Raw genomic sequence first — 8917 nt, 5'->3', positions numbered from 1 at the left:
GCCGAGCCTGAATTATATCTCAATAAAAACATCAGAAAAATTTCAGAGTTAGTGGCCCACAGGCCAAATTCAGCCCGCAAGCTTGTTTATCACAAAATTATTTTTTAATCTGTATTTATTTAGCATAAATATAAATGCCCAGTCCCTGATGTCACATGAGTTTGTGATCCCTGAAATGAACCCTTTGAAGAAAATGAATTTTATTTATTGCTTGAGAAATGGAAATTAAGAAATTTAACTTTTTATTCTACTTGACTACTTTTTTTTTCAAGTGTTTAATATTGGGAATAAGAAAAATGCTTTAGGCACTAATACATACAAGTTTATGATGAAACAGAAGTTCTGCCCTTCCATTCACCGTCCCGGGAGTGATACTGGTATTAAAGGTTCAGCTAAGTCTTTTTCTCCTCCCACTCCAAGACTTGATAAATGAGGAGAGTCTTCTGAGAGTATTAACTGAACTATATTACCAAAATTATTAGTAATTTAAGTTTTTCCTGAGTGGAACCTTTAACTGTATTGTTTCTTAATTTTCCAAAAGGTTTAATTTCATCATCCACTCCCCGACTTCAGTTTAACCCTTCGCTCAGCCTTTCATTAAGTTACCACCTCATCTCCTCTTTCCTTACTACACAAAGCTCATGGGAGGAAGCAATAGGTTGGTTTGAAATCTACAACTTGAATTAATTGTAAATCTGTCATATAGCAGTGAATATATGCAAGTTTACACTCTATGTTTGTTTTCTCAGATGCTAAGAGAGCTTTTTAAATTTCATTTTATCTTATTTTATATTGTTTTATTTTTGAGACAGTCTCACCCTGGGTAAAGTGCCCTTGTGTCATAGCTCACAACCACCTCAAAATCTTGGGCTTAAGCCATCCTCTTGCCTCAGCCTCCCAAGTAGCTGGGACTATAGGAGCTCACCACAACATACATCTGATTTTTCTATTTTTAGTAGAGACGGGGTCTCACTCCTGCTCAGGCTGGTCTCAAACTCCTGAGCTCAAGCAATCCACCTGCTTCGCCCTCCCAGAGTGCTAAGATTACAGGCATGAGCCATCTCAAGTAGTTTTTTTTTTTTTTTTTTTTTTTTAAAGACAGAGTCTCAAGCTGTTGCCCTGGGTAGGGTGCATCACAGCTCACAGCAACCTCCAACTCTCGGGCTTAAGTGATTCTCTTGCCTCAGCCTCCCAAGTAGCTGGGACTACAGGTGCCCGCCACAACATCCGGCTATTTTTTGGTTATAGTTGTCATTGTTTGGCGGACCGGGCTGGATTCAAACCCGCCAGCTCTGGTGGATGTGGCTGGTGCCCTAGCTGTTTGAGGTACAGGCACCGAGCCTCAAGGAGTTCTTTTTAAAAAGAACTTTCCTAGGCCCAGCAGTGGATTGCATGAGCTCAGGAGTTCATGAGATCAACCTAAACATAAGCCAGACCCCACCCCACCCCCTCCACCCATCTCTACTAAAAAATAGAAAAACTAGTCAGATATTGTGGTGGGTGCCTGTAGTCCCAGCTACTTGGCAGGCTGAGGTCCTGAGGACCTGTGCCCTACCCACAGAGCCACAGGTGCCGCCCAGCCTTATCTTTTTATTATGAAATATATCAAGCAAACAAAAATGTAGAGAAAATAGTAATTATGTGTATACCTACCACTAAGCAGTGCCAAATCTTAAGATTTTTCTGTGTTTGCTTTAACCTTTTTATTTTTTAGAAACACAACTTTTCAGGTTCCACCAAAGACACTTTCCCTGATTCTATACCCTCCTCCCAGAAGCAGCCACCACCCTAAACTTGCTATCTATCATTTTATGCATGTTTTATACATCTATTCACCTGTATCTCACACCCCATATTATTTTGCATAGTGAAAATTTTATAAGTTTGTGAACATTCAAGATCTATGAAATACTCCCTTAAAGTCTGGAGAAAAAAAAAATGATGGGGTGGTGCCTGTGGCTCAGTGGGTAGGGCCCCAGCCCTATATACAGAGAGTGGCGGGTTCAAATCTGGCCCCTGCCAAACTGCAACAAAAAGTAGTCGGGCATTGTGGTGGGCTCCTGTGGTCCCAGCTACTCAGGAGGCTGAGGCAAGACAATCGCCTGGGCCCAGGAGCTGGAGGTTGCTATGAGCCGTGACAAGGCACTCCGCCAAGGGCAACAAGGTGAGACTCTGTCTCAAATAAATAAAAAGATAAGGTATATAGACCCCCATGGGGTCCATCATTTGTTGTCTGTCCATCAGTGTAATTGTGTTTGTCCTCACAGCCTTCCCAATTAAAAGGATTGAAATCTTTTTTTTTTTTTTTTGAGACAGGAGCCTCAAGCTGTCCCCCTGGGTAGAGTGCTATGGCATCACAGCTCACAGCAACCTCCAACTCCTGGGCTCAAGGGAGTCTCCTGCCTCAGCCTCCCGAGTAGCTGGGACCGCAGGCGCCCACCACAACGCCTGGCTATTTTTTGGTTGCAGCTGTCATTGTTGTTTGGTGGACCAGGGCTGGATTCGAACCCACTACCTTGGGTGTACGTAGCTGGCACCTTAGCCACTTGAGCCATAGGCGCCAAGCCAAGGATTGAAATCTTACTGATCTTGTCTTCTGGTAGAATTATTTCAAGGCTTTCAAGAAGTTTCAGTACACAGAAGAAATGGATGTATATTAGAAACTACATCCTTGGGCTGGGTGCGGTGGCTCACACCTATAATCCTAGCACTCTGGGAGGCCAAGGTGGGTGAATTGCCTGAGCTCAGGAGTTGGAGACTAGCCTGGGACAGAGCTAGACCTGATTTCTAAAAATAGGCTCCGTGCCTAAAGCTCATTGTATACAGCGCCAGCCACATGCACCGGGGCTGGTGGGTTCCAACCCAGCGTGGGCCTGCTAAACAACAAAAAAAAATTGCTGGGGGTTGTGGCGGGGCCCTGTAGTCCCAGCTACTGGGGAGTCTAAGGCAAGAGAATCACTTGAGCCCAAAAGTCTGAGGTTGTTGTGAGCTATGCCACCATAGCACTCTACTGAGGGTGACAAAGTGAAACTGTCTCAAAAAAAAAAAAAAGAAAGAAATTATATCCTTACATAGCCATTCACTTGGTATGAACTGAATTTAGAAGACTCAAAAAAAATCCACTTATTTTATTTCCTACATAGTACCTTCCACAAATTTTAATATAACTGACACCATAAACCTACCACGTTTACAATTATATATTAAGGCTAGAAAAATTCTGAACAGAAAAGTCTCACTCTACAATTAAGTTTAATGTTCAGGGAAAAATAATTGTGACAAATCATTGTGGATTTTAAACTAGGCACAAGACCTGGTTTATTGTATTCCAGACTATACTTGATTACAGTCCAAAGAAAGCACTAAGTAATAAAATTGAATGAAGCCTGTTGCCTTTCAAACGTGTTCAAAACACCACAGAGACGTGGATAAAATAAAATAGGAGGGTGATGTCAAAATAATTGCCAATATCTGTTGTCAAAATAGTTGTCAATATCTGCTGTTGAAAGGAAATGTTGTCTCTATTTGTGTCAGTTTCACCTGTGCTGGGTTTTTCTGCATTATGGTTTGATACTGTATTTTAGTTCTCTTTACTCACACTCAGGGAGATGTTACTGCTAGTTTAGGCATAATGACTAAAACTAAGCTGATGGGATCTTTCCGTTACTCTTCAATGTTCCTTTATGTCTCCATCCCACAGATTGAGATAATTCTCTAATTCTATATGTTAAAAACATGGGTATGTGTATCCTGCAAGGATATGCACTCGCCTTCAAAACAAACACACAAGTAATATTCTTGTTCAGAATAATCACATATGTGTTTGAGAGAGTCAAGGTTTTCTATTAAATAGGTTCATTTGGAATAAACAAAACCAAAGCTATTCTCCTCTCTATGGGTTTCAGACTGGAATAATAAAAATCATGGGAAGGAAGTCTTTGCCAAGTCTCCAGTGTATATAGGTGTTCATCAGAGATACCATCTTCCTCTCCTCTCCCTCTCAAAGACACACATCAATGCCAGGCCTGGACAGGACTGTGCCTGTAACACACAAGGCTTAGTATACTCTGAAGCCTGCTGCTTCATGTCTCCTAATTAACTCCAATGACTGTGTTTGGCGAACTGCTCTCACTGGCAACCACCTGGGCCTCCCAAAAAGAAGATTGCCCTGCAAAACTAAGGAAAGGAAATCATGCCATACCCCAGCCCCAGATTCTTGGCTTAAGTGAAGCAACTACACAGTTCAATCCAAGGGTTTCTGTCCCCAATTCATAGAAGAACTGGTGAAGCTAATAAGTGTTAACATAGGTTTCTTTTAGATCATAGTAGACAGGACTTCAATGATTGTGTGATTTTTTTTATCATGTTTTATTTTTATTTATATATTTATTTTTTGTTGTTGTTTCGAGACAGAGTCTCACTTTGTCACCCTCAGTAGAGTGCTGTGATGTCACAGCTCACAGCAACCTCAAACTCATGGGTTCAAGTGATTCTCACCTTAGCCTCCCAAGTAGCTGGGACTACAGGTGCCTGCCACAACACCCAGGTATTTTTTTTTTTTTTTTTTTTGGAGACAGAGCCTCAAGCTGTCTCCCTGGGTAGAATGCCGTGGCATCACAGTTCACACCAACCTCCAATTTGGAGCTCAAGCGAGTCTCCTGCCTCAGCCTCCCAAGTAGCTGGGACCACAGGCGCCCGCCACAACACCTGGCTATTTTTTTTGGTTGCAGCCGTTGTTGTTTGGCAGGCCCGGGCTGGATTTGAACCCGCCACCTTAGGTGTATGTGGCTGGTGCCTTAGCCACTTGAGCCACAGGTGCCAAGCCAACACCCAGGTATTTTTAGAGACAAGGTCTCACTCTGGCTCAGGCTGGTCTCGAAGCCATGAGCTCAGGCAATCCACGTGCCTCTGCCTCCCAGAGTGCTAGGATTACTTGAACCACCGGACCCAGTCCTATCAAGTTATATTTTAGACACCATAATGCCAACATTAAGTGATTATAACAGATGCTGAATCATTGCCACTGAAATGTCTCAAATATCCAATCACAATTTATTAAGGAATGTGTATCATACAAGAATGTCGTATCTTTTCCAAATCCATCATTTGTAGTCTAAACTCTATTATCAGTTTGCTAAAGGCCTGGTCTAAGGAGTGACCTAGGTTATTTTTTTAAATACTCGTCTATCGTAAGAAACAAATTCAACCCTTAGGTAGTGCTGCTTCCGAAGGTCATGCTTCTCTATCTTGGCAGGCATTCAGTGCTGCTGAGATGGCTGCTGTACATTGTTTTTGGTAATTGCAGTTTTAAAGCATTGAAGTGACCACTGGAAATATACGAGTGCTTGCATGCTAGGATCAAAACCAAAGGCTTAACTGAAGCCATCAATTACACTTTCCTGTGTCTCTGACTTTCCTTAGACATTTAGCTCATCATAAAAGTTCAGGTTTATAGATATTTCTTTTTGTAACTTATAATTAAAATGTAACAATAGGGGCACCAGTAGCACAGTGGTAACAATGCCAGCCACATATACCGAGGCTGGTGGGTTCAAACCTGGCCGGGGCCAGCTAAACAACAATGACAACTGCAACAAAAAATAGCCAGGCGTTGTGGCAGACACCTGTAGTCCTAGCTACTAGGGAGGCTGAGGCAAGAGTTGCTTAAGCCCAAGAGTTTGAGGTTGCTGTGACCTGTGGCGCCAGAGCACTCTAGAGGGCGACTAAGACTCTGTCTCAAAAAAACCAAAATGCAACAATACCAAGGCAAGGTGCGGTGGCTCACGCCTGTAATTTTAGCACTCTGGGAGGCTGAGGTGGGTGGAGTGCCTGAGTTCAGAGGTTCGAGACCAGCCTGAGCAGGGACGAGACCTCCATCTCTAAAAATAACCGGGCATTGTGGTGGGCACCTGTAGTCCCAGCTACTCGGGAGGCTGAGGCAAGAAAATCACTTAAGCCTAAGACTTGGAGGTTGCTGTGAGCTGTGATGCCATAGCACTCTACCCAGGGCAACATAGTGACACTCTTGTTTCAAAAAAAGAAAGAAAATATTCTCTCTCTCTTTTTTTTTTTTTTTGAGACAGTCTCACTATGTTGCCCTTGGTAGAGTGCTGTGGCATCACAGCTCACAGCAACCTCAAACTCTTGGGTTCAAGTGATTCTCTTGCCTCAGCCCCCCGAGTACCTGGGACTACAGGCACTCGCCACAACGCCTGGATCTTTTTTGTTGTTGCTGTAGTGGTCAGTGTTGTTTAGCAGACCCAGCCCAGGTTCAAACTGCCAGCCTCAGTGCATGTGGCTGGCATCCTACCCACTGAGCTACAGGTGCTGAGCCATCCATCAGCATTTTAATCACATGTTCTATTCACCATAAGCACTGTAGCATTCAAATATAATCAAACCTAACTAATCTTGAAAATGGCAGATAATCTAATTTATAAAATATTCTTGTGGTAAAAACACTTCCACATAATAGCTGTATGAAACAAAGATATACTTCTAAAAACTTACAATAGATATATAGCAATGTTAATAGGTTACATGTAAGATTAAATTCCCTTACTCATAAAGCAGTTATTAAGCAAACAATTTTTTTTGTTTGTTTAACAGGCACAGGCTGGGTTCAAACCTGCCAGCCCTGGTTCATGGGGCCAGCGCTCTGACCACTGAGAAAAGGCGCCCAACCTAAGCAAGCCATTTGAAAGCCCTAAATCTCTAGGCATCTTTTGGGTAAAGTGTATTTTAAATTGAATTACTTTTCATTTAAAACAAGAAATTTGTTTTACATTTCTTTGAATATGCTGCTCTAAAAAACAGAAACTGGGCTCGGCGCCTGTGGCTCAGGTGGGTAAGGCTCCAACCACATACACCTGAGTTGGCGTGTTCAATTCCAGCCCAGGCCCGCCAAACAACAATGACAGCTGCAACCAAAAAATAGCCGGCATTGTGGCAGGCGTCTGTAGTCTCGGCTTCTTGGGAGGCTGAGGCAGAAGAATCACTTGAGCCCAGGACTTGGAGATTGCTGTGAGCTGTGATGCCATGGCACTCTATCCAGGGTGAGAGCTTGAGGCTCTGTCAAAAAAAAAAAGAAAGGAAGAAAGGAAGAAAGGAAGGAAGGGAGGGAGGAAGGGAGGTAGGGAGGGAAAAGGAAAAGAAAGAAAGAAACTGGCCAGGAGCTCACACCTAGCACTCTGAGAGGCCAAGCGGGGAGGATCACTTGAGCTCAGGCATGCCAGATCAGCCTCAGCAAGAATAAGACCCTGCCTCCACAAAAAATAGAACAATAAGCCATGTGTGGGGCGGTGTCCGTAGCTCAGGGGGTAGGGCACTGGCCACATACACCCAGGCTGGTGGGCTCGAACCTGGCCCGGACCAGCTAAACAACAATGACAACTGCAACAAAAAAAAATAGTCAGGCCTTGTGGTGGACGCCTGTAGTCCCAGATACTTGGGAGGCCGAGGCAAGAGCATCACTTAAGCCCAAGAGTTTGAGGTTGCTGTGAGCTGTGATCTCATAGTACTCTACTGAGGGCTATATAATGACACTCTGCCTAAAAAAAAAAAAATTAGCCAGGTGTGGTTGCAGCGCCGGTAGTCCTACCTACTTGGGAGGCTAAGCCAGGAGGGAGAGCTTGAGCCTAGGAGTTTGAGGTTGCTGTGACCTATAATGATGCCACTATACTCTAGCCTGAGCAACAGGGAGAGACTCTGTCTCAGAAAAAGAAAAGAAAAGAGACAGAAACTACCTTGGAATTAGGTAATACAAATTAATTATTATCTAAAAGAAGTAAAGACATTTTTCTTTGCATTGCACTATTAGTGAGAAATTCAGCTGTAGGTGTACAGATGTTAAAAATACAAGCCGGGCAGTGCCTGTGGCTCAGTGGGTAGGGCACCAGCCCCATATACTGAGGGTAGCGGGTTCAAACCCAGCCCTGGCCAAATTGCAACAAAAATTAGCCGGGCATTGTGGCGGTCACCTGTAGTCCCAACTACTCGGGAGGCTGAGGCAAGAGAATTGCCTAAAGCCCAAGAGCTGGAGGTTGCTGTGAGCTGTGACACCATGGCACTCTACTGAAGGCAATAAAATGAGACTCTGTCTCAAAAAAAATAATAAAATAATAAATAAAAATACAATCCATAAGAATATAGTCAAAGACACTGTCTTGCTCTCCAAACTTTTTGGAGCTCTCTTATAGCAAGTAATCAAAACGGTTTTAATCTAAAACATTTCAGTAAGATGTTAACTTGAAATAAAGTAAATGGCCTTAGGGCTGTATTATTCCTTCCTCTCTCAGGTTTCTAGGTTAAGGAATAATGAGTTTTATTTCTAAATATTGCTTTAGCAGAGCTAATTTTAGTCCCCTTGGGGGAAGGGACTTAAAAAAGGAAAGAATAGTTTTTCCAACATGCTTTAGTAATCAATTGGCTTTGGTGTGTCCCAATGGACTCGGCCATTTTAAACGTGTATCCTTAAAGATTTTTCTGAAATCAAAAGGAAACATAAAATTTTGCCAGCAAGTATTTGGTTATTATAGTAAAATATACCTAGACTGTCAACAAATTTTTCATAAATATCTTCTCAAAGTAATAAATAACATTAAATTAGCGATGTTCTTGGTATTAAAATTTCAATTTAGGGTAGCTGCAGTTTGGGGGGGTTGTTTTGTTTTGTTTTGAGACAGTCTCACTTTGTGTAAGTTTGCACCCCAGGGACCCAGAACCCCAATGAGCAAAGTCCATACAGCCCTGAACTCAGTTGATGCAGTACAAATTAGAAGTGCCTCCAGGAGCCTGCCCCCATCAAATCACAAAGTCTCTCCATTCTAGACCTTTGGAGGCCACCATAAATAATTGTCCAAAGGCAATGATCAATGATGAGCATGAAATCAAAGAGAGTACTAGAAAACAAGGCATC

The sequence above is a fragment of the Otolemur garnettii genome, unplaced genomic scaffold (assembly GCF_000181295.1).
Source record: "Otolemur garnettii isolate 467f Iridium unplaced genomic scaffold, OtoGar3 scaffold00072, whole genome shotgun sequence".
Taxonomy (NCBI): domain Eukaryota; kingdom Metazoa; phylum Chordata; class Mammalia; order Primates; family Galagidae; genus Otolemur; species Otolemur garnettii.
Note: the sequence above shows the minus strand (reverse complement) of the source record.